A 26,562-nucleotide genomic window follows, 5' to 3' on the forward strand; every position below is an offset into this window, starting at 1 on the left:
ATTTTAACGAACTCCTCGTACAAAGTTCATCCGACCGTCTTCAAACTTGGTGTGTTTCATCTTAAGATGTTTAAGATGCAAAGTTATCGAAAGTTTTTTATTTTGTCGCACGCTGCTGCTATAGCGATGCATTGTTTGCCAAGTAAAGTGCTGCTTTGTTTTTTTATCTATACATGTGTGAAAACTCATGAAACTTTGCAAACACATCAGACTTGTCATGAACATGAATTTTTAGAGATTTATTGTGCAATTTGCAATAAATAGCGCCCTCTAGACATTTTTATGAAGTATTTCCGATTGTATGATTCTGCTAGATTTGTGAAAATTAGGACAGACCCCTATCAGCCTAAAACCTACAAAAAAGTATTATGTAGCCATTTGCCAAACCAAAGAGGAAGTCCGCTATTTTGATTTTATTTTGGGAATTATACATCATTTTTGGCCTCTTTCATTAAACTTTGCACAGACAAGGCATGGAAAAAACTAACATTTTAAATGGTCCTTCTTCCATGTAACAGTACCCCAAAGTGCCAGTACCCTGACGTGCGAGTAACCCAACGTTGTGCTCAATAGCGCCCTCTATGCATTTTTATGGAGCATTTCCAATTGTATGATTCAAGCGATACACAACTAAAGATGACTTGACCTAGATTTGTGAAAACTGGGAGGCATACCTATTAGCTTAAGACCTACAAAAAGTATTCTGTAGCCGTATGCTAAACCTAAAAGGAAGTCCGCCATTTTGAATTTATTTTGGGAATTGCACACCATCTTTGGCCTTTTGCACTCACAAAGCTTGTCAAAAACATTTTAGATGGTCCTTGTCCGATTTGACAGTACCCCAACGTGCCAGTACCCCGACGTGCAAGTACCCCAACGTGGCCCAGGTTGCGAGGGCCCTTTATAGCTGCTCGCAGCTCTAGTTAGGGCCCGAGCAGCGACCGCTGCGAGGTCCCTATTGTTTTTCAAGGAATTCTTATTATTCTTCTTTTTAGGGCCCGAGCAGCGACCGCTGCGAGGTCCCTATTGTTCCTGAAGGAATTCTTATTATTATTCTTCTTCTTCTTCTTTGTTATTATTCTTTTCCGCAAACAACCACATTTTTGAGGCACTAAACATGAACGAAAACTCACCAAACTTTACACGCAGATCGGGTCTGGCGAAAAATTTGATATTTTAAAGTCGCCATACATGATAACAGAAAAATGGCTCTGTAGCGCCACCTACATAGGTTTAACGGATCCCTGTCCCGCTACGATTGTCCTATGGCTACGAAAATTGTGTGGCACCTGTAGCACATCCAGATGAACAAAAACCTCTTTGATATGTGTACCCTAAAATAGACACGAAGTGAGGTATGAGTATTTGAATGTCCAATTTTGGCCCATTTTTGCACATTTACAGGGGTCATACTTTTGCCCGCTTCTCCTACACGGTTAACCCGATTGACTTCAAACTTGGGCTGTACCATCTCAACACCTGGGACAACATCACGGTAAAAAATCTAAAGTTTTTGACATACTATATGACGGTGGCGGGGCATCAAATTTACAGTTTCAAAATTCTTACTTAACGAAGCATTGCCGGTGGTACGTTTAATCTAGAGCTACGAAAATTGGTACACATATGTAACAGACTATGATCTACAAAAAAGCCTGTTGGTGCCATATGCTAAACCTAACAGGAAGTCCGCCAGAGGCGAGGCATCAAATTTTGTGTTTCAAAATTCTAACTTAATGAAGCATTCCCGGCTGTACATTTCACCTAGAGTTACCAATATTTGAAGACATATGTAACAGCCCTCAAGGTACAAAAAACTCTTTTTGAACCATATGCTAAACCGAACAGGAAGTCCGCCATTTTGATTTACTTTGGAACGTGTTGCCATTTTTTGGGCCATTTCATAGGGGTCTTATTTTAACGAACTCCTCCTACAGAGTTTATCCGATCATCTCCAAACTTGGTGTGATTCATCTTAAGATGTTGAAGATGAAAAGTTATTGAAAGCTTTTTATTTTGTCGCACGCTGTTGCCGTGGCATGCACAGTTTGCAAAGGAAAAAATTACTTCTTAATGAAGCATTCCCAGTTGTACGAAGCAGCTAGAGCTACGAAAATTTGGAGACAAATGTAACAGCCCACGATGTACAAAAAAGTCTCTTGGTGCCATGTGCTAAACCCAACAGGAAGTCCCGTAGGGGCCGGGCATCACATTTTGAGCTAAAAAACTCCTCTTTAACGAAGCATTCCCAGTTGTACGTTTCACCTAGCGCTATGATAATTTAGAGGCATACATAAGAGCCCACGATGTACAAAAAAGTCTCTTGGAACCATGTGCTAAACCAAACAGGAAGTCCGCCATTTTGATTTATGATGGGATTTGTAGACTTTTTTTGTGGCCTTTTTTAGGGGTCATATTTTAACTCCTCCTACAAAATTCATCCGACCGTGTTCAAACTTGGTGTGTTTCATCTTAAGATGTTTAAGATGCAAATTTATCGAAAGTTTTTTATTTTGTCGCACGCTGCTGCTATAGCGATGCATTGGTTGCCAAGTAAAGTGCTGCTTTGTTTTTTTTTATCTATACATGTGTGAAAACTCGTGAAACTTTGCACACACATCAGACTTGTCATTAACATGAATTTTTAGAGATTTCTTGTGCAATTTGCAATAAATCGCACCCTCTATACATTTTTTATGGAGCATTTCCGATTGGATGATTCAAGCGCGAAATAACTAAAGATGACTTGACTTGACCTAGATTTGTGAAAACTCAGAGGCATACCTATTATATTATTATTATTTTTTGTACCTTACAAGATTATCTCTTGTGCCACATTAAACCCCTTTGCAGGCCTGAGCCAAACCACGGTCCATACATTTGATACCACTGCTTTATTTCAATGGTCAAGTACTTCATAACCACACCTACTTATGCTTGTCCTTGCATATATAATAGACAACAAAGAGCTCTTTCAACAAAAGACATTTCCATCTACAAAGTCATACAAGGTAAGCACTCTATAAATTCTGCAATCACTACACTTCTATTCCTAAATTATCACTTCAAATACCAACAATGGTTAATACAGCTACAAATTTCTTGTATGTTTATGAAGTATGATACTGTATTTATTTCTACTCCTTTGCTTTTCTACAGAACATGAACAAATCAACAAGCAAATTCTCTTTTGATAAAGACCCTCTAATCAACTCCATACGCAAAGATTGCCACCTTTTTTCCGTAAGTATACAATACATAAACTAAACAGGACAACTTTCTCAATCATATACAGTATGCCATACATATATGTATTAAGTTCTCATTTATTAACAGGTTTGTTAAAGGCACCTTTAGTGTGTTTTTCTGTTTGTAATGTTTCTCCACGAGCACGTCTAGCCATTGATATCATGTAGAACACATATGCTAACCTTTTAGAGACAATTGAAGCTTACTTGCACAGTAGCCACTATCTTAACCACTTAATTCACATGTCTACTTGACAACTTATTACATGTAGTGAAATGGTACTTTGTGCGTCTTATGCTTTTTTCTGAACACTGCTTTTCAACTCTTTCCTTAAAACCAATACATGCGGCACTGTTATACTGTATAAATATATATGTCCGTGTGTATATATAACCATTTATGTACCTGTCGTATCCTTACTTTTATTCATCATTTCATCACACAATCCTAAAACATTGCTTTTTGACCCAGAGGATTCAACTATACCATTTTTGCGTGTCTTATTACTTACTAGCTATATTATTTATTAACGGGCAAAAACTATGAATATAAGATCACCGTCAAATATTACGTCTGTAATATCCATATACAGTGCATTACATAATATGCATTTGTATTAAGACACTACCATGCTAAAAATATGCACACGACTGTTCTGTAAACTACACCTAAGACAACCAAACTTCACAGATCTAACATGATTCTTCATTCTTTTTTGTTCTACAGATGTATCAAATGCTGCCACACAGACAGAAGAAGCCACTGAGGACATGCACGAAGACGATGATCACAATATAACAGGACAGGTTAACCCCCCTGAAGTTTTAGCCCGCAGGTCAAAGCGTCCTAGGACTAATTCATCCATGGAGGTTACATTATCCTAAGACAGACTATGTGCTAACCCAAACTCTTTGACCCCAAGGGATTCATCTGTCCCAGAAAACTTTTACACTAAAGAGTTTATCTGTCCTAGGGCGCTGTTAACCCCAGGTTAAAGTGTTATTTAATCTGTCCTGTTACAACAGCTATACATAAACAGCTGCATTCCTCTCCTGTTCCATCTCTCGCACTTCTTTCATCTCTTTTTCTCCTCTACTTATACCTATGCTTGCTCATGTGCTTTTTTCCCCTTTAGATGATGTCATTGGTTAGCCTGCTTCAAAGCTACATTTTTTCTTGAATAACTGTCACACATTTACTGTTTGCTGGACCCTACAAAACTGTCACAATACTTCACTATGTCATGAATACATATGTGTTGCACAGCGACACCACATTAAGAGTCATCAAAAAGCTTTTTATTTGATCACACACCATCTCTGTGCCATGCAATGTTTTCAAATAAACAGATGCTGGTTTTGAATATCAAACGAGCGACTTTTCATGAAACTTTGCACACACATCAGAAAGTCCACACTTTTGAATTTATTTTGGGAATTGTGCATCATTTTTGGCCTTTTACTGCACCTTTTTACACACAAGGCACGGCAAATGCATTTCTATTTTCCATGGTCCTTGTCTATTTAACAGTACCCCAACGTGCAAGTCCCCCGACTTGCATATACCCCAACGTGGCCCGGGTTGCGAGGGCCCTTTATAGCTGCTCGCAGCTCTAGTTATTTTTTGTTATTATTCTTTTCCGCAAACAATCACATTTTTGAGACACTAAACGTGAACGAAAACTCACCAAACTTTACACACACGTCAGGCCTGGCGAAAAATTTGATATTTTAAAGTCGCCATAGGTGATAACAGACAAATGGCTCCATAGCGCCACCTACATAGGTTAAACAGATCCCTGGCCCGCTACGATTGTCCGACGGCTATGAAAATTGTGTGGCACCTGTAGCACATCCAGATGAACAAAAACCTCTTTGATGTGTGTACCCTAAAATAGACAGGAAGTGAGATATGAGTATTTAAATGTCCAATTTTGGCCAATTTTTGCACATTTACAGGGGTCATACTTTTGCCTGCTTCTCCTACACGGTTAATCCAATTGACTTCAAACTTGGGATGTACCATCTCAAGACCTGGGACAACACCATGGTAAAAAATCTAAAGTTTTCGACATACTATATGACGGCGGTGGGGCATCAAATTTAGAGTTTCAAAACTCTTACTAAACGTAGTATTGCCGGTTGTATGTTTAACCTAGAGCTACGAAAATTGGTACACATATGTAACAGACTATGACCTACAAAAAAGTCTGTTGGTGCCATATGCTAAACCCAACAGGAAGTCCGCCAGAGGCGGGGCATCAAATTTTGAGTTTCAAAATTCTTACTTAATGAAGCATTCCCGGCTGTACGTTTCACCTAGAGTTACCAAAATTTAAAGACATATGTAACAGCCCTCAAGGTACATATGCTACATATGAACCATATGCTAAACCTAACAGAAAGTCCACCATTTTGATTTACTTTGGAACGTGTTCCCATTTTTTTGGCCATTTCATAGGGGTCCTATTTTAACGAACTCCTCTTGCAGAGTTTATCCGATCATCTTCAAACTTGGTGTGATTCATCTTAAGATGTTGAAGATGAAAAGTTATTGAAAGCTTTTTATTTCGCTGCACGCTGTTGTCGTGGCATGCACTTGTTTGCAAAGGAAAAAAATTCTTCTTAATGAAGAATTCTCAGTTGTACGAAGCAGCTAGAGCTACGAAAATTTGTAGACATATGTAACAGCCCACGATGTACAAAAAAGTCTCTTGCTGCTTTGTGCTAAACCCAACAGGAAGTCCCGCAAGGGCCGGGCATCACTTTTTGAGCTAAAAAACTCCTCTTTAACGAAGCATTCCCGGTTGTACCTTTCACCTAGCGCTATGATAATTTGGAGGCATACATAAGAGCCCACGATGTACAAAAAAGTCTTTTAGAACCATATGCTAAGCCAAACAGGAAGTCCGGCATTTTGATTTACTTTGCTATTTGTAGCCATTTTTTGGGGGCCTTTTATAGGCCTCGTATTTTCTACAAAACTTATCAGATTGTCTTCATTCTTTGGCATGTTTCATCTGAAGTATTGCCGGTTATACGTTTAATCTAGAGCTACGAAAATTGGTACACATATGTAACAGACTATGATCTACAAAAAAGCCTGTTGGTGCCATATGCTAAACCTAACAGGAAGTCCGCCAGAGGCAGGGCATCAAATTTTGCATTTCAAAATTTTTACTTAATGAAGCATTTCCGGCTGTACGTTTCACCTAGAGTGACCAAAATTTGAAGACATATGTAACAGCCCTCGAGGTACAAAAAACTCTTTTTGAACCATATGCTAAACCGAACAGGAAGTCTGCCATTTTGATTTACTTTGGAACATGTTGCCATTTTTTTGGCCATTTCATAGGGGTCTTATTTTAACGAACTCCTCCTACAGAGTTTATCCGATCATCTTCAAACTTGGTGTGATTCATCTTAAGATGTTGACGATGAAAAGTTATTGAAAGCTTTTTATTTCGTCGCACGCTGTTGTCGTGGCATGCACTTTTTGCAAAGGAAAAAAATCCTTCTTAATGAAGCATTCCCAGTTGTACGAAGCAGCTAGAGCGACGAAAAATTGTAGACATATGTAACAGCCCAGGATGTACAAAAAAGTCTCTTGGTGCCATGTGCTAAACCCAACAGGAAGTCCCCCAGGGGCCGGGAATCACATTTTGAGCTAAAAAACTCCTCTTTAACGAAGCATTCCCGGTTGTACGTTTCACCTAGCGCTATGATAATTTGCAGGCATACATAAGAGCCCATGATGTACAAAAAAGTCTCTTGGAACCATGTGCTAAACCAAACTCACCGAACTTTGCACACTCCTCAGGCCCGGCGAAAAATTTGATATTATTAAGTCGTCATAACAATGCGACTCGATAGCGCCCCCTAGCGTAGAAAAATTAAAAACCAAGCCCGGCACGTTTGAGCTAGAGCAACAAAAATTGGCAGGCACGTGTAGCACCCCGAGACGCACAAAAAAGTCTCTTGGGACCATGTAGCTAAAATGTACAGGAAGTGAGCTATGAATTTTTTTATGTCCAATTTTGGCCTATTTTGGCACATTCACTGTGGTCATGCTTTTTCCCCCTTTGCAAACATTTTTCATCCAATTGACTTCAAACTTGGCATTTATCATCTCAAGACCTGAGAGAACAACTGGGCAAAACATCTTGCCTTTTTTAAATACTATATGACGGGGGCGGGGCATCAAATATTGCCTTTAAAATTTCATTTGTCCAGAAAGAGCAAATGCTTAATAACTCCCATGTTCAAGCTCCAAAAAATCTCAAACTTCTCAGGCAACGTAATAGTCACGGCCTGAAAACATCTATAGGATAAAATTCAGTTATACATATAGCGCCACCTAGTGGTTACAATAAATGTCATACTTTACGTTTTTAGCTACTGTGCTGAGCTTGTTGAAGGGATCCATTTGAAAATTGGTCAGAAAAGCCTTAAGATGTTGATCATGCCCCACACCGAATATTGTAACTTTTCGCCAAAGGGCGTGGCCGCTACGGTGACGCAAAATCTGAAGATTTTTCGTGAAAATAAAAGCTGCATTAACTTGACCGAGATGATCCTATCTTCTCAAAATTTCACACATTTGATGAGAGTCCAGCCCTAAAGACATCTACTGACTTATATTTCATCTAACTGATAGCGCCACCTAGTGGCAATTTTTTTTCTTACGAATTTTCTTCTACGTTTTTCTCCAAACACGTTAACTGGACCTACCTCATATTTGCTCAGATGAGGGTTTCGGCCTTCATGATGTCACAACACGAAGTTTGTGAGTTTTCGCGAATCGCTGTGGGCGTGGCTAAGCGCTGTTTGCCAAGAAAACAACGCCAGTTTTGAGGGTCTAAACATGCACAGAAACTCATGAAACTTGGCACACACATCTGGCCTGGTAAAATGAGCAATATTTTATTGTTGATTGTGCTATTTTTACAAAAATGACTCAATAGCGCCCCCAAGAATTTTTTAACGAAGCAGCCCCGGTTGTACGTTTTTAAGCAAAAACTCCGAATATTTTTAGGTGTATGAGGGAGCCCAAGACCTACAAAAAAGTCTCCTGGACCCATATGCTAAAATGAACAGGAAGTGAGCTACGAATTTTTGAATGTCCCATTTTTGACGATTTTTGCACATTCACAGGGGGCAGACTTTTGCCCACTTCTCCTACACGTTTCATCCGACTGAGTTAAGACCTGGACCATGTCAAGACCTGAGCCAACGACAGGGGGAAAAATCTTGACTTTTCGAAAGACTATATGATGAGGGCGGGGCATCAAAATTTGTGTTTCGCACTGAAAAAGGATATACTTAATAACTCCCCGATACATGCTCTAAAAAATCCCAAACTTGACATGTATGTTTATCGTCAAGGCCTGAAGCTATCTCTATGACAACATTCAGTTATATATGCAGCGCCACCTAGCCCTTGAGGCATGAAAAAAAAATACCCCACTTACGGTATTTTTACAAAAATTGTAAACACGTTTCACAGTGAAAAAGGATATGCTTGATAACTCCCCGGTACATGCTCCAAAAAATCCCAAACTTGACATGTATGTTTATCGTCAAGGCCTGAAGCTATCTCTATGACAACATTCAGTTATATATGCAGCGCCACCTAGCCCTTGAGGCATGAAAAAAATATACCCCACATACGGTATTTTGTACAAAAAATGTAAACTCATTCTAAGTGTGATAACTAAGTCATTTATGAATATTCTTTTAGTTTCCACCACTCAAAATGTTCACTGGCATCAGACTTATCCAAACATATATATATTTTTATTTATTTTTGATAGCCTCTGTGGACATTAAAAGCAATATCGTGAATGAAGGATATGCTTAATAACTCCACGGTACATGCTCCAAAAAAAATCCCACACTTGACATGTATGCTTATAATCAAGGCCTGAAGGTATCTCGATGACAACATTCAGTTATAAATACAGCGCCACCTAACCCTTGAGGCTTATATAAAAAATAAAAAAAAACATACGGTATTTTGTACAAAAAATGTAAACTCATTCTAAGTATGATGACTAAGTCATTTATGAATATTCTTTTAGTTTCCACCACTCAAATTGTTCACTGGCTTCACACCGATCCAAACGTATGTACGTTTCCATTTTGTTTTATTCATTTTTGATTGCCCCTTTGGACAATAAAAGTAATATTGTGCAATGAGTACAACGAGCGATGATGTATATATACACTTTTACAAAAAATACCAATCAGGGCAACTCATTGCCTAAAAATAAAAAAGGACGCAGATTTTTGCAGGTCTTAACAATCCCCAAAACCCGTTGAGCTTGACACACACTGGCAAAAAAAAATTTCTACATGTAAACGTTTATTATGCCATTTTCAAAGAAATTTTGCTTCCAATATGCCAGTACCCCAACGTGCCAGTACCCTAACGTGCAAGTACCCCAACGTGCAAGGACTCCAACGTGGCCCGGGCTGCGAGGGCCCTTTATAGCTGCTCGCAGCTCTAGTTATTATTATTATTCTTCTCCGCAAACAATCGCATTTTTGAGACGCTAAACGTGAACGAAAACTCACCAAACTTTACACGCACATCAGGCCTGGCGAAAAATTTGATATTTTAAAGTCGCCATACATGATAACAGAAAAATGGCTCCATAGCGCCACCTACATAGGTTAAACGGATCCCTGTCCCGCTACGATTGTCCTATGGCGCCGAAAATTGTGTGGCACCCGTAGCACATCCAGATGAACAAAAACCTCTTTGATGTGTGTACCCTAAAATAGACAGAAAGTGAGGTATGATCATCTGAATGTCCAATTTTGGCCCAGTTTTGCACATTTACAGGGGTCATACTTTTGCCCGCTTCTCCTACACGGTTAACCTGATTGACTTCAAAGTTGGGATGGACCATCTCAACACCTGGGACAACATCATTGTAAAAAATCTAAAGTTTTTGATATACTATATGACGGCGGCGACGCATCAAATTTAGAGTTTAAAAATTCTTACTTCACGAAGCATTGCCGGTTGTACGTTTAATCTAGAGCTACGAAAATTGGTACACATATGTAACAGGCTATGACCTACAAAAAACTCTTTTTGAACCATATGCTAAACCTCACAGGAAGTCCGCCATTTTGATTTATTTTGGAACGTGTTGCCATTTTTTTGGCCATTTCATTGGGGTCTTATTTTAACGAACTCCTCCTACAGTGTTTATCCGATCATCTTCAAACTTGGTGTGATTCATCTTAAGATATTGAAGATGAAAAGTTATTGAAAGCTTTGTATTTCGTCGCACGCTGTTGTCATGGCATGCACTGTTTGCAAAGGAAAAAAAATATCCTTAAAGAAGCATTCCCATTTGTACGAAGCAGCGAGAGCTACGAAAATTTGTAGACATATGTAACAGCCCAAGTGGACAAAAAAGTCTCTTGGTGCCCTGTGCTAAACCCAACAGGAAGTCCCCCAGGGGCCGGGCATCACATTTTGAGCTAAAAAAATCCTCTTTAACAAAGCATACCCGGCTGTACGTTTCACATAGAGTTACCAAAATTTGTAGAGGTATATAACAGCCCTCGAGGTACAAAAAACTCTTTTTGAACCATATGCTAAACCTAACAGGACGTCCGCCATTTTGATTTACTTTGGAATGTGTTGCCATTTTTTGGGCCATTTCATAGGGGTCATATTTTAACGAACTCCTCCTACAGAGTTTATCCGATCATCTTCAAACTTGGTGTGACTCATCTTAAGATGTTGAGGATGAAAAGTTATTGAAAGCTCTTTATTTCGTCGCACGCTGTTGTCGTGGCATGCACTTTTTGCAAAGGAAAAAAATCCTTCTTAATGAAGCATTCCCAGTTGTATGAAGTAGCTAGAGCTACAAAAATTTGTAGACATTTGTAACAGCCCACAATGTACAAAAAAGTCTCTTGGTGCCATGTGCTAAACCCAACAGGAAGTCCCCCAGGGGCCGGGCATCACATTTTGAGCTAGAAAACTCCTCTTTAACGAAGCATTCCCGGTTGTACGTTTCACCTAGCGCGATGATAATTTGCAGGCATACATAAGAGCCCACGATGTACAAAAAAGTCTCTTGGAACCATGTGCTAAACCAAACAGGAAGTCTGCCATTTTGATTTACGATGGGATTTGTTGCCATTTTTTGTGGCCTTTTTTAGGGGTCATATTTTAACGAACTCCTCGTACAAAGTTCATCCGACCGTCTTCAAACTTGGTGTGTTTCATCTTAAGATGTTTAAGATGCAAAGTTATCGAAAGTTTTTTATTTTGTCGCACGCTGCTGCTATAGCGATGCATTGTTTGCCAAGTAAAGTGCTGCTTTGTTTTTTTTATCTATACATGTGTGAAAACTCATGAAACTTTGCAAACACATCAGACTTGTCATGAACATGAATTTTTAGAGATTTATTGTGCAATTTGCAATAAATAGCGCCCTCTAGACATTTTTATGAAGTATTTCCGATTGTATGATTCTGCTAGATTTGTGAAAATTAGGACAGACCCCTATCAGCCTAATACCTACAAAAAAGTATTATGTAGCCATTTGCCAAACCAAAGAGGAAGTCCGCTATTTTGATTTTATTTTGGGATTTATACATCATTTTTGGCCTCTTTCATTAAACTTTGCACAGACAAGGCATGGAAAAAACTAACATTTTAAATGGTCCTTGTTCCATGTAACAGTACCCCAACGTGCCAGTACCCTGACGTGCAAGTAACCCAACGTTGTGCTCAATAGCGCCCTCTATGCATTTTTATGGAGCATTTCCAATTGTATGATTCAAGCGATACACAACTAAAGATGACTTGACCTAGATTTGTGAAAACTGGGAGGCATACCTATTAGCTTAAGACCTACAAAAAGTATTCTGTAGCCGTATGCTAAACCTAAAAGGAAGTCCGCCATTTTGAATTTATTTTGGGAATTGCACACCATCTTTGGCCTTTTGCACTCACAAAGCTTGTCAAAAACATTTTAGATGGTCCTTGTCCGATTTGACAGTACCTCAACGTGCCAGTACCCCGACGTGCAAGTACCCCAACGTGGCCCAGATTGCGAGGGCCCTTTATAGCTGCTCGCAGCTCTAGTTAGGGCCCGAGCAGCGGCGGCGGCGGTGCCGCTGCGAGGCCCTATTGTTTTTGTAGGAATTCTTCTTATTATTCTTCTTTTTCTTCTCCGCAAACAATCGCATTTTTGAGACACTAAACGTGAACGAAAACTCACCAAACTTTACACGCACATCAGGCCTGGCGAAAAATTTGATATTTTAAAGTCGCCATACATGATAACAGAAAAATGGCTCCTTAGCGCCCCCTACATAGGTTAAACGGATCCCTGTCCCGCTACGATTGTCCGACGGCTATGAAAATTGTGTGGCACCTGTAGCACATCCCAATGAACAAAAACCTCTTTGAAGTGTGTACCCTAAAATAGACAGAAAGTGAGGTATGAGTATTTAAATGTCCAATTTTTGCCAATTTTTGCACATTTACAGGGGTCATACTTTTGCCCGCTTCTCCTACACGGTTAACCCGATTGACTTCAAACTTGGGATGTACCATCTCAACACCTGGGACAACATCATTGTGAAAAATGAAAAGTTTTTGATATACTATATGACGGTGGCGGCGCATCAAATTTAGAGTTTAAAAATTCTTACTTCACGAAGCATTGCCGGTTGTACGTTTAATCTAGAGCTACGAAAATTGGTACACATATGTCACAGGCTATGACCTACAAAAAACTCTTTTTGAACCATATGCTAAACCTAACAGGAAGTCCACCATTTTGATTTATTTTGGAACGTGTTGCCATTTTTTTGGCCATTTCATTGGGGTCTTATTTTAACGAACTCCTCCTACAGTGTTTATCCGATCATCTTCAAACTTGGTGTGATTCATCTTAAGATGTTGAAGATGAAAAGTTATTGAAAGCTTTGTATTTCGTCGCACACTGTTGTCATGGCATGCACTGTTTTTAAAGGAAAAACAATATCCTTAAAGAAGCATTCCCGTTTGTACGAAGCAGCTAGAGCTACGAAAATTTGTAGACATATGTAACAGCCCAAGATGTACAAAAAAGTCTCTTGGTGCCCTGTGCTAAACCCAACAGGAAGTCCCCCAGGGGCCGGGCATCACATTTTGAGCTAAAAAACTCCTCTTTAACAAAGCATACCCGGCTGTACGTTTCACATAGAGTTACCAAAATTTGTAGAGGTATATAACAGCCCTCGAGGTACAAAAAACTCTTTTTGAACCATATGCTAAACCTAACAGGACGTCCGCCATTTTGATTTACTTTGGAATGTGTTGCCATTTTTTTGGGCCATTTCATAGGGGTCATATTTTAACAAACTCCTCCTACAGAGTTTATCCGATCATCTTCAAACTTGGTGTGATTCATCTTAAGATGTTGAAAATGAAAAGTGATTGAAAGTTTTTTATTTCGTCACACGCTGTTGTCGTGGCATGCACTTTTTGCAAAGGAAAAAAAATCTTATTAATGAAGCATTCCCAGTTGTACGAAGCAGCTAGAGCGACGAAAAATTGTAGACATATGTAACAGTCCAGGATGTACAAAAAAGTCTCTTGGTGCCATGTGCTTAACCTAACAGGAAGTCCCCCAGGGGCCGGGCATCACATTTTGAGCTAAAAAACTCCTCTTTTGCAGGCATACATAAGAGCCCACGATGTACAAAAAAGTCTCTTGGAACCATGTGCTAAACCAAACAGGAAGTCTGCCATTTTGATTTATGATGGGATTTGTTGCCATTTTTTGTGGCCTTTTTCAGGGGTCATATTTTAACGAACCCCTCCTACAAAATTTATCCGACTGTCTTCAAACTTGGTGTGTTTCATCTTAAGATGTTTAAGATGCAAAGTAATCGAAAGTTTTTTATTTTGTAACACGCTGTTGCCATAGCAATGCATTGTTTGTCAAGTGCTGCTTTTTTTTTTTATACACATGAAAACTCATGAAACTTTGCAAACACATCAGACTCGTCATGAACATGAATTTTCAGAGATTTATTGTGCAATTTGCAATAAATAGCGCCCTCTAGACATTTTTATGAAGCCTTTCCGATTGTATGATTATGCTAGACCTACAAAAAAGTATTATGTAGCCATTTGCCAAACCAAAGAGGAAGTCCGCTATTTTGATTTTATTTTGGGAATTATACATAATTTTTGGCCTTTTTCATTAAACTTTGCACAGACAAGGCATGGAAAAAAGTAACATTTTAAATGGTCCTTGTTCCATGTAACAGTTGTCAAGTGCTGCTTTTTTTTTTTTTTTATACACATGAAAACTCATGAAACTTTGCAAACACATCAGACTTGTCATGAACATGAATTTTTAGAGATTTATTGTGCAATTTGCAATAAATAGCGCCCTCTAGACATTTTTATGAAGCATTTCCGATTGTATGATTATGCTAGACCTACAAAAAAGTATTATGTAGCCATTTGCCAAACCAAAGAGGAAGTCCGCTATTTTGATTTTATTTTGGGAATTATACATCATTTTTGGCCTTTCTCATTAAACTTTGCACAGACAAGCCATGGAAAAAACTAACATTTTAAATGGTCCTTGTTCCATGTAACAGTACCCCAACGTGCCAGTACCCTGACGTGCAAGTAACCCAACGTTGTGCTCAATAGCGCCCTCTATGCATTTTTATGGAGCATTTCCAATTGTATGATTCAAGCGATACACAACTAAAGATGACTTGACCAAGATTTATGAAAACTGGGAGGCATACCTATTAGTTAAGACCTACAAAAGGTATTCTGTAGCCGTATGCTAAACCTAAAAGGAAGTCCACCATTTTGAATTTATTTTGGGAATTGCACACCATATTTTGCGTTTTGATTAAACTTTGCACACACAAGGCTTGTCAAAAACATTTTAGATGGTCTTGTCCTATTTGACAGTACCCCAACGTGCCAGTACCCCGACGTGCAAGTACCCCAACGTGGCCCGGGTTGCGAGGGCCCTTTATAGCTGCTCGCAGCTCTAGTTCTTCTTTTTATTTGTTATTATTCTTTTCCGCAAACAATCACATTTTTGAGACACTAAACGTGAACGAAAACTCACCAAACTTTACACACACGTCAGGCCTGGCGAAAAATTTGATATTTTAAAGTCGCCATAGGTGATAACAGAAAAATGGCTCCATAGCGCCACCTACATAGGTTAAACAGATCCCTGGCCCGCTACAATTGTCCGACGGCTATGAAAATTGTGTGGCACCTGTAGCACATCCAGATGAACAAAAACCTCTTTGATGTGTGTACCCTAAAATAGACAGGAAGTGAGATATGAGTATTTAAATGTCCAATTTTGGCCAATTTTTGCACATTTACAGGGGTCATACTTTTGCCTGCTTCTCCTACACGGTTAATCCAATTGACTTCAAACTTGGGATGTACCATCTCAAGACCTGGGACAACACCATGGTAAAAAATCTAAAGTTTTCGACATACTATATGACGGCGGTGGGGCATCAAATTTAGAGTTTCAAAACTCTTACTAAACGTAGTATTGCCGGTTGTATGTTTAACCTAGAGCTACGAAAATTGGTACACATATGTAACAGACTATGACCTACAAAAAAGTCTGTTGGTGCCATATGCTAAACCCAACAGGAAGTCCGCCAGAGGCGGGGCATCAAATTTTGAGTTTCAAAATTCTTACTTAATGAAGCATTCCCGGCTGTACGTTTCACCTAGAGTTACCAAAATTTAAAGACATATGTAACAGCCCTCAAGGTACAAAAAACTCTTTTTGAACCATATGCTAAACCTAACAGAAAGTCCACCATTTTGATTTACTTTGGAACGTGTTCCCATTTTTTTGGCCATTTCATAGGGGTCCTATTTTAACGAACTCCTCTTACAGAGTTTATCCGATCATCTTCAAACTTGGTGTGATTCATCTTAAAATGTTGAAGATGAAAAGTTATTGAAAGCTTTTTATTTCGCTGCACGCTGTTGTCGTGGCATGCACTTGTTTGCAAAGGCAAAAAATTCTTCTTAATGAAGAATTCTCAGTTGTACGAAGCAGCTAGAGCTACGAAAATTTGTAGACATATGTAACAGCCCACGATGTACAAAAAAGTCTCTTGCTGCTTTGTGCTAAACCCAACAGGAAGTCCCGCAAGGGCCGGGCATCACTTTTTGAGCTAAAAAACTCCTCTTTAACGAAGCATTCCCGGTTGTACCTTTCACCTAGCGCTATGATAATTTGGAGGCATACATAAGAGCCCACGATGTACAAAAAAGTCTTTTAGAACCATATGCTAAGCCAAACAGGAAGTCCGGCATTTTGATTTACTTTGCTATTTGTAGCCATTTTTTGGGGGCCTTTTATAGGCCTCATATTTTCTACAAAACTTATCAGATTGTCTTCATTCTTTGGCATGTTTCATCTGAAGTATTGCCGGTTATACGTTTAATCTAGAGCTACGAAAATTGGTACACATATGTAACAGACTATGATCTACAAAAAAGCCTGTTGGTGCCATATGCTAAACCTAACAGGAAGTCCGCCAGAGGCAGGGCATCAAATTTTGCATTTCAAAATTTTTACTTAATGAAGCATTTCCGGCTGTACGTTTCACCTAGAGTGACCAAAATTTGAAGACATATGTAACAGCCCTCGAGGTACAAAAAACTCTTTTTGAACCATATGCTAAACCTAACAGGAAGTCTGCCATTTTGATTTACTTTGGAACATGTTGCCATTTTTTTGGCCATTTCATAGGGGTCTTATTTTAACGAACTCCTCCTACAGAGTTTATCCGATCATCTTCAAACTTGGTGTGATTCATCTTAAGATGTTGACGATGAAAAGTTATTGAAAGCTTTTTATTTCGTCGCACGCTGTTGTCGTGGCATGCACTGTTGGCAAAGGAAAAAAAAATCCTTCTTAATGCAGCGTTCCCAGTTGGACGAAGCAGCTCGAGCTACAAAAATTTGTAGACATATGTAACAGCCCACAATGTACAAAAAAGTCTCTTGGTGCCATGTGCTAAACCCAACAGGAAGTCCCCCAGGGGCCGGGCATCACATTTTGAGCTAGAAAACTCCTCTTTAACGAAGCATTCCCGGTTGTACGTTTCACCTAGCGCTATGATAATTTGCAGGCATACATAAGAGCCCACGATGTACAAAAAAGTCTCTTGGAACCATGTGCTAAACCAAACAGGAAGTCCGCCATTTTGATTTACGATGGGATTTGTTGCCATTTTTTGTGGCCTTTTTCAGGGGTCATATTTTAACGAACTCCTCGTACAAAGTTCATCCGACCGTCTTCAAACTTGGTGTGTTTCATCTTAAGATGTTTAAGATGCAAAGTTATCGAAAGTTTTTTATTTTGTCGCACGCTGCTGCTATAGCGATGCATTGTTTGCCAAGTAAAGTGCTGCTTTGTTTTTTTATCTATACATGTGTGAAAACTCATGAAACTTTGCAAACACATCAGACTTGTCACGAACATGAATTTTTAGAGATTTATTGTGCAATTTGCAATAAATAGCGCCCTCTAGACATTTTTATGAAGTATTTCCGATTGTATGATTCTGCTAGATTTGTGAAAATTAGGACAGACCCCTATCAGCCTAAAACCTACAAAAAAGTATTATGTAGCCATTTGCCAAACCAAAGAGGAAGTCCGCTATTTTGATTTTATTTTGGGAATTATACATCATTTTTGGCCTCTTTCATTAAACTTTGCACAGACAAGGCATGGAAAAAACTAACATTTTAAATGGTCCTTGTTCCATGTAACAGTACCCCAAGTGCCAGTACCCTGACGTGCAAGTAACCCAACGTTGTGCTCAATAGCGCCCTCTATGCATTTTTATGGAGCATTTCCAATTGTATGATTCAAGCGATACACAACTAAAGATGACTTGACCTAGATTTGTGAAAACTGGGAGGCATACCTATTAGTTTAAGACCTACAAAAAGTATTCTGTAGCCGTATGCTAAACCTAAAAGGAAGTCCGCCATTTTGAATTTATTTTGGGAATTGCACACCATCTTTGGCCTTTTGCACTCACAAAGCTTGTCAAAAACATTTTAGATGGTCCTTGTCCGATTTGACAGTACCCCAACGTGCCAGTACCCCGACGTGCAAGTACCCCAACGTGGCCCAGGTTGCGAGGGCCCTTTATAGCTGCTCGCAGCTCTAGTTCTTCTTCTTTTTCTTTGTTATTATTCTTTTCCGCAAACAACCACATTTTTGAGGCACTAAACATGAACGAAAACTCACCAAACTTTACACGCACATCAGGCCTGGCGAAAAATTTGATATTTTAAAGTCGCCATACATGATAACAGAAAAATGGCTCTGTAGCGCCACCTACATAGGTTTAACGGATCCCTGTCCCGCTACGATTGTCCTATGGCTACGAAAATTGTGTGGCACCTGTAGCACATCCAGATGAACAAAAACCTCTTTGATATGTGTACCCTAAAATAGACAGGAAGTGAGGTATGAGTATTTGAATGTCCAATTTTGGCCCATTTTTGCACATTTACAGGGGTCATACTTTTGCCCGCTTCTCCTACACGGTTAACCCGATTGACTTCAAACTTGGGCTGTACCATCTCAACACCTGGGACAACATCATGGTAAAAAATCTAAAGTTTTTGACATACTATATGACGGTGGCGGGGCATCAAATTTACAGTTTCAAAATTCTTACTTAACAAAGCATTGCAGTGGTACGTTTAATTGAGAGCCACGAAGATTGGTACACATATGTAACAGACTATGATCTACAAAAAAGCCTGTTGGTGCCATATGCTAAACCTAACAGGAAGTCCGCCAGAGGCGAGGCATCAAATTTTGTGTTTCAAAATTCTTATTTAATGAAGCATTCCCGGCTGTACATTTCACCTAGAGTTACCAACATTTGAAGACATATGTAACAGCCCTCAAGGTACAAAAAACTCTTTTTGAACCATATGCTAAACCGAACAGGAAGTCCGCCGTTTTGATTTACTTTGGAACGTGTTGCCATTTTTTGGGCCATTTCATAGGGGTCTTATTTTAACGAACTCCTCCTACAGAGTTTATCCGATCATCTCCAAACTTGGTGTGATTCATCTTAAAATGTTGAAGATGAAAAGTTATTGAAAGCTTTTTATTTCGTCGCACGCTGTTGCCGTGGCATGCACAGTTTGCAAAGGAAAAACTTCCCTCTTAATGAAGCATTCACAGTTGTACGAAGCAGCTAGAGCTACGAAAATTTGGAGACAAATTTAACAGCCCACAATGTACAAAAAAGTCTCTTGGTGCCATGTGCTAAACCCAACAGGAAGTCCCGTAGGGGCCGGTCATCACATTTTGAGGTAAAAAACTCCTCCTTAACGAAGCATTCCCGGTTGTACGTTTCACCTAGCGCTATGATAATTTAGAGGCATACATAAGAGCCCACGATGTACAAAAAAGTCTCTTGGAACCATCTGCTAAACCAAACAGGAAGTCCGCCATTTTGATTTACGTTGGGATTTGTAGCTATTTTTTGGTGCCTTTTTTAGGGGTCATATTTTAACGAACTCCTCCTACAAAATTTATCCGACTGTCTTCAAACTTGGTGTGCTTCATCTTAAGATGTTTAAGATACAAAGTTATCGAAAGTTATTTATTTTGCCGCATGCCGTTTCATGGCGATGCATTGTTTGCCAAGTAAAATGCTGCTTTTTTTTGGTCTAAACATGTGCAAAAACTCATGAAACTTTACACACACATCAGGCTTGTCATAAGCATGAATATTTTAGAGATTTCTTATTAAATTTGCAATAAATGCTTCAATAGCGCCCTCTAGACATTTTTATGAAGTCTTTCCGATTATATGATTCAGCTAGATGTGTGAATATTGGCAGGCATGCCTAATATATTCAAAAAGTATTCTATATAGCCATGTGCCAATCCATTTTGATTTTATTTTGTTAATTGTGCATCATTTTTGGCCTTTCCATGAAACTTTACAAACACAAAGCATGGCAAAAACGTTTAAAATTTAGACGGTTTCCTATTTGACAGTACCCCAACATGCCAGTACCCCGACGTGCAAATACCCCAACGTGGCCCGGGTTGCGAGGGCCCTTTATAGCTGCTCGCAGCTCTAGTTATTATTATTATTTTTATTATTATTATTATTATTATTCTCCGCAAACGATCACATTTTTGAGACACTAAACGTGACCGAAAACTCACCAAACTTTACACGCACATCAGGCCTGGCGAAAAATTTGATATTTTAAAGTCGCCATACATGATAACAGAAAAATGGCTCCTTAGCGCCCCCTACATAGGTTAAACAGATCCCTGTCCCGCTACGATTGTCCGACGGCTATGAAAATTGTGTGGCACCTGTAGCACATCCCAATGAACAAAAACCTCTTTGAAGTGTGTACCCTAAAATAGACAGAAAGTGAGGTATGAGTATTTAAATGTCCAATTTTTGCCAATTTTTGCACATTTACAGGGGTCATACTTTTGCCCGCTTCTCCTACACGGTTAACCCGATTGACTTCAAACTTGGGATGTACCATCTCAACACCTGGGACAACATCATTGTGAAAAATGAAAAGTTTTTGATATACTATATGACGGCGGCGGCGCAACAAATTTAGAGTTTAAAAATTCTTACTTCACGGGGCATTGCCGGTTGTACGTTTAATCTAGAGCTACGAAAATTGGTACACATATGTAACCGACTATGACCTACAAAAACTCTTTTTGAACCATATGCTAAACCTAACAGGAAGTCCACCATTTTGGTTTTTTTTGGAACGTGTTGCCATTTTTTTGGCCATTTCATTGGGGCCTTATTTTAACGAACTCCTCCTACAGTGTTTATCCGATCATCTTCAAACTTGGTGTGATTCATCTTAAGATGTTGAAGATGAAAAGTTATTGAAAGCTTTGTATTTCGTCGCACGCTGTTGTCATGGCATGCACTGTTTGCAAAGGAAAAAAAATATCCTTAAAGAAGCATTGCCAGTTGTACGAAGCAGCTAGAGCTACGAAAATTTGTAGACATATGTAACAGCCCAAGATGTACAAAAAAGTCTCTTGGTGCCCTGTGCTAAACCCAACAGGAAGTCCCCCAGGGGCCGGGCATCACATTTTGAGCTAAAAAAACTCCTCTTTAACAAAGCATACCCGGCTGTACGTTTCACCTAGAGTTACCAAAATTTGTAGAGGTATATAACAGCCCTCGAGGTACAAAAAACTCTTTTTGAACCATATGCTAAACCTAACAGGACGTCCGCCATTTTGATTTACTTTGGAATGTGTTGCCATTTTTTTTGGCCATTTCATAGGGGTCATATTTTAACAAACTCCTCCTACAGAGTTTATCCGATCATCTTCAAACTTGGTGTGATTCATCTTAAGATGTTGAAAATGAAAAGTTATTGAAAGTTTTTTATTTCGTCACACGCTGTTATCGTGGCATGCACTTTTTGCGAAGGAAAAAAATCCTTCTTAATGAAGCATTCCCAGTTGTACGAAGCAGCTAGAGCGACGAAAAATTGTAGACATATGTAACAGCCCAGGATGTACAAAAATGTCTCTTGGTGCCATGTGCTAAACGCAACAGGAAGTCCCCCAGGGGCCGGGCATCACATTTTGAGCTAAAAAACTCCTCTTTAACGAAGCATTCCCGGTTGTACGTTTCACCTAGCGCTATGATAATTTGCAGGCATACATAAGAGCCCACGATGTACAAAAAAGTCTCTTGGAACCATGTGCTAAACCAAACAGGAAGTCCGCCATTTTGATTTATGATGGGATTTGTTGCCATTTTTTGTGGCCTTTTTCAGGGGTCATATTTTAACGAACCCCTCCTACAAAATTTATCCGACTGTCTTCAAACTTGGTATGTTTCATCTTAAGATGTTTAAGATGCAAAGTAATCGAAAGTTTTTTATTTTGTCACACGCTGTTGCCGTAGCATGCACAGTTTGCAAAGGAAAAAATCCTTCTTAATGAAGCATTCCCAGTTGTACGAAGCAGCTAGAGCTACGAAAATTTGGAGACAAATGTAACAGCCCACAAGGCGATTACGATCCGCTAAAGTAATAGATGAATATATGGAGGATTTTGGCCTCAACGATGGCTGGAGACTTCAAAACCCAACTAAGAAGGAATTTACTTTCTTCTCTGCGGTGCACCGATCATTCTCAAGAATTGATTTTTTCCTTACAAATAATTCTTTTGTTGATAAAACTGCTATAAAAATACATTCTATAATTATAAGTGATCATGCACCAGTCTCTCTCACTCTACAAATTGACTCTACCTTTAAACTTCCCCCGATATGGCGTTTTAACATCTCATCTCATCTCATTACTGAAAGACGTAGAGTTTGATAAAATTATTAGAAGGGAGTGGGCAGATTTTTTGGAAATAAATGACTCTCCAAATATATCTCCATCTCTTCTCTGGGAAGCAGGGAAAGCGGTAATTAGAGGGAAAATTATATCATATTCAACTTATAAAAAGAAACAGGATCAAAAATTAGAAAAATACCTGGAAGATAAAATTAAACAACTAACGGATGAATATGCATTAAACCCAAATAATCAAATATGGATAGAACTACAGAATATAAAAATACAGTTAGATAACATGTTATCTAAAAAGACAGAGTTTATAATACAACAGTTGAGATATAATAATTTTGAACATAATAATAAATCAGGTAAATTCCTGGCAAATCAACTTCAACGGAATCGGGAAAAATCTCTTATAACGACTATTAAAGATATAAATGGTGAATGCACACAATCACCAAAAGAAATTAACCATATTTTTTATAACTATTATCGAAATCTATACTCAGAAATTAATAGACCTAACCCTGAACATATTGAGGTATTCCTAAATAGCTTAAATATACCTCAGTTATCTATTGAACATAAAGATATTCTAGATGCCCCGCTTACTATAGATGAGTTGTATCGTGCTTTAGACAGTATGCCTAATGGCAGAGCACCTGGTCCAGACGGCTATCCGGCTATATTTTTTAAACATTTCTGGTTAATGTTTGCTCCATTATTTCTAAGAGTAGTAACTGAAATTAAAAGTAAGGGTGATATACGTCAAGATATGAATATAGCAGCAATTAAACTTTTATTAAAGCCAGAAAAAGACCCCACCCTCCCGTCAAGTTACCGACCGATATCACTAATTAATACCGATATTAAAATTATCGCTAAGGCCTTGGCATCTCGACTAGAGACAGTAATCTCGACAATTATTCATAGCGATCAAACAGGTTTTATTAAAGGTCGTCATTCTACTAATAATATTAGGAGGCTCTTTAACTTGATTAGTATGTCACAGCGGTATGATAAAAAGGCAGTTGTTATTTCGCTGGATGCAGAAAAAGCCTTCGATAAAGTTAACTGGTCCTTCCTCTTTGCTGTCTTAAATAAATTCGGCTTCGGGGAGTCATTCATTCAATGGGTCTCAATATTATATGATTCTCCTAAAGCTACAGTTACTACTAATGGGATTACATCACAGAGTTTTACTCTACAAAGGGGAACAAGACAAGGGTGCCCAATGTCTCCTTTATTATTTGCTATATTTATTGAGCCGCTTGCATTAGCTATACGTCAGGATAGACGGATCCAAGGAATCCACTCCGGGACAATAGAACATAAAATTAATCTATATGCCGATGATATACTACTCTATTTAGAAGAACCTGCTATCTCGCTAGGGGAAGCATTTAACTTAATAACTAAATTCTCTCACTTATCAGATTACTCTATTAACTGGACAAAATCAACATTATTACCTATCACAGAAAATTCATGGAATCCTACAAGTCAGGATCCACACTACTCCTTTCCTACAGGTAATTTAAAATACTTAGGTGTTAAAATTTCACCAAAGTTAACTGAATTAACTTCTTTAAATTTTTTACCATTATTGGATAGTATCCGTAGTGATCTGGAGCGCTGGAATAATCTTCCGATCTCTTTAACAGGACGGATAGCTACTATAAAAATGAAAGTTTTACCAAAGATTAATTATTTATTTTCAATTATTCCATTTAAACCTACGTCTAACTGGTTCCAATCGCTGGACTCTGCTATCATAAAATTCTATTGGAATAAAAAAAAAGCTAAAATTAGTCTATCTACTCTTCAGGAAAGTAAATCTAAAGGAGGTTTAGAGGCACCAAACTTTATGTACTATTATATAGCTAATCAACTACAATATCTTGTGCTATGGACACAACCCAACAGAGATACTAACTGTTGGTTGGAATTGGAGCAGAAGGATTGTAATAATCTTAGACTGTTAGATTTACTCTTTATTACAAAATCAATAAAACGACATAATTGTTTTAAAAACCCAATGATAGCCGCCACCCTGACTGCCTGGTGGAAGGCATTAGAAATTACAAACTCCCAATTGGCGCCCTGTGGGCTCTCTCCCATTTGGCATAACCCCGACTTTCAACTTAATAATCAGTCGTTCCATTTAAGCTTATGGGAGCAGAAAGGAATTACACACCTTCATCATCTTTTCTCAGATAATAAGTTTATATCGTATACAAACTTGGTCCAGAAATATGAAATAAAAAATGGAAATTTCTTACATTATCTGCAAGTTAAAAATATGGTTAAGAAACAAATCCCAACACTTCAGGATACGCTCCAACTGCCTGTCTTAGCTAAAGATATTATAAAGCTTTCTCCAACAACAATAAAGAAAATATCAAAAATATATAAGTTATTTTTATACACAAATAAAACGTATTTTCCGACTTTAAAATGGGAAAAAGACTTGTCTATAGTTCCGGAACCAGACTTTTGGACCCAAATCTGTGAAAATTTATTTAAAATGATCAAACAGACAAATTTGCAACTTATCCAATATAAGATACTTCATAGAACATATATTACACAATATATGATGAAAAAAATGGGAATCTCTGACTCCGACATTTGTCTCCAGTGCTCACAAAACACTGCCGATACTTATCTTCATGCTTTATGGTCATGTACTCCAGTGCTACATTTCTGGACTAAAATCTTGGAAAAGCTCGCTGATATATTAAACTGTAGGCTTCCTTTTTCTCCAAGATTGTGTTTACTAGGTGACTTAACAATAACTGAGCTACCATGTAAACAATCCCAATCTATATTTATAGCCCTTACTATTGCTAAAAAAATAATCCTTGTCAATTGGAAAAATAAACAATCTCTAAATATCGACCACTGGTTAAACTTACTAATAAATTATATCTCAATGGAAAAAATCTCTGCCTTAAATAAAAATCAAGTATCAAGATTTAAACAAATATGGTCTATGTCCATAGAATATTTTAATCTTAATTTGGCAACTTAATCCTGCCAAGATTCTGCCTGTTAACGAGAGCCACCACATCGTTACAACTTCTGTTTTCACTGCTTCTGTATTTGGTATTTTGTATCTGATTGTTTTTATTTTTATATAGTCAGGAACCTAGTTGCTGTTAGTGGGCTCGAGCATACCACACTATACGACACTATACTCACTAACTCCTTAAGAGTTATTTCTAGTGGGCACTAAGCATCAACACTTGGTGTTACTGCATGCTAATTAGTCAATTTTCTTGACGCCGTCCCCCGTGGTCGGGCGGGGGTGGTTCTGCCGCACCCCCCCCCCCCCCCCCCCCCCGTTGTCTGCTCGGTAGCGGTTGCGTCTTGTCTGCTCCCTGGGCCCCCTGTGGGGTGCGGTGTTGGGGTGCTTTCCCTGGTGCCCGGGGCGGCGCCGTCCCGGCGCGGTCCGCTGCTCCGTGCCCGGCGGCGCGGTTCGGGGCGGGTGGGCCTCTGGTGTGCCCCATGGCTCCCTCTCCCCTCCCCCTTCCTCCCCCCCCGTCGCCTCTCCCTCCTCGCCTCCTCCCGCCCATCCTCCTCTGCCTCCCGGTCCCTTTTCCCTTGTCGCCCCCCCCCCCCCCCTCCTGCCCTGCAGCCGCCCTTTCGCCTTCTTGTCGTCTTCCCCCCGCTTCCCCCTCCCCCCTTCCCTGTCTGACCCCCTCGCCCTCCATCTCCCTGGGCCTGGGGCTCCCTCCCCGGCCCGGGCGTCGGGCTCCGGGGGCCGGGCGGGGGTTTGAGGCCTGCCCCACTCCGGTAGAACTCCTGGCGCCCCGGGCGGGCTCCGGTGGCCGGTGGGCTGTCCAGTAGCCCTGCTGCGCTGGCGGTCCGCCTATTGTGGTGCCAGATGGGTGGGGTGGGGGGCGGGTGGGGGTGGGGGGTGCT

At 39.4% G+C, this 26,562-nt stretch overlaps 1 protein-coding gene and 1 long non-coding RNA gene across 2 annotated transcripts in view; both read left to right on the plus strand.

The window, feature by feature from the left end:
* LOC144017102 (cell migration-inducing and hyaluronan-binding protein-like) overlaps positions 1–26,562 on the plus strand; it is a 276,493-nt gene that overhangs the window by 42,485 nt on the left and 207,446 nt on the right. The window lies entirely within an intron of this gene.
* On the plus strand, positions 2,845–4,811 carry LOC144017646 (uncharacterized). Its single transcript, XR_013283226.1, has 3 exons — positions 2,845–3,011; positions 3,160–3,243; positions 3,976–4,811. It is a non-coding gene; the product is annotated as an uncharacterized LOC144017646 (long non-coding RNA).

The sequence above is a fragment of the Festucalex cinctus genome, chromosome 4, assembly GCF_051991245.1.
Source record: "Festucalex cinctus isolate MCC-2025b chromosome 4, RoL_Fcin_1.0, whole genome shotgun sequence".
In the NCBI taxonomy this organism is placed as follows: Eukaryota; Metazoa; Chordata; class Actinopteri; order Syngnathiformes; family Syngnathidae; genus Festucalex; species Festucalex cinctus.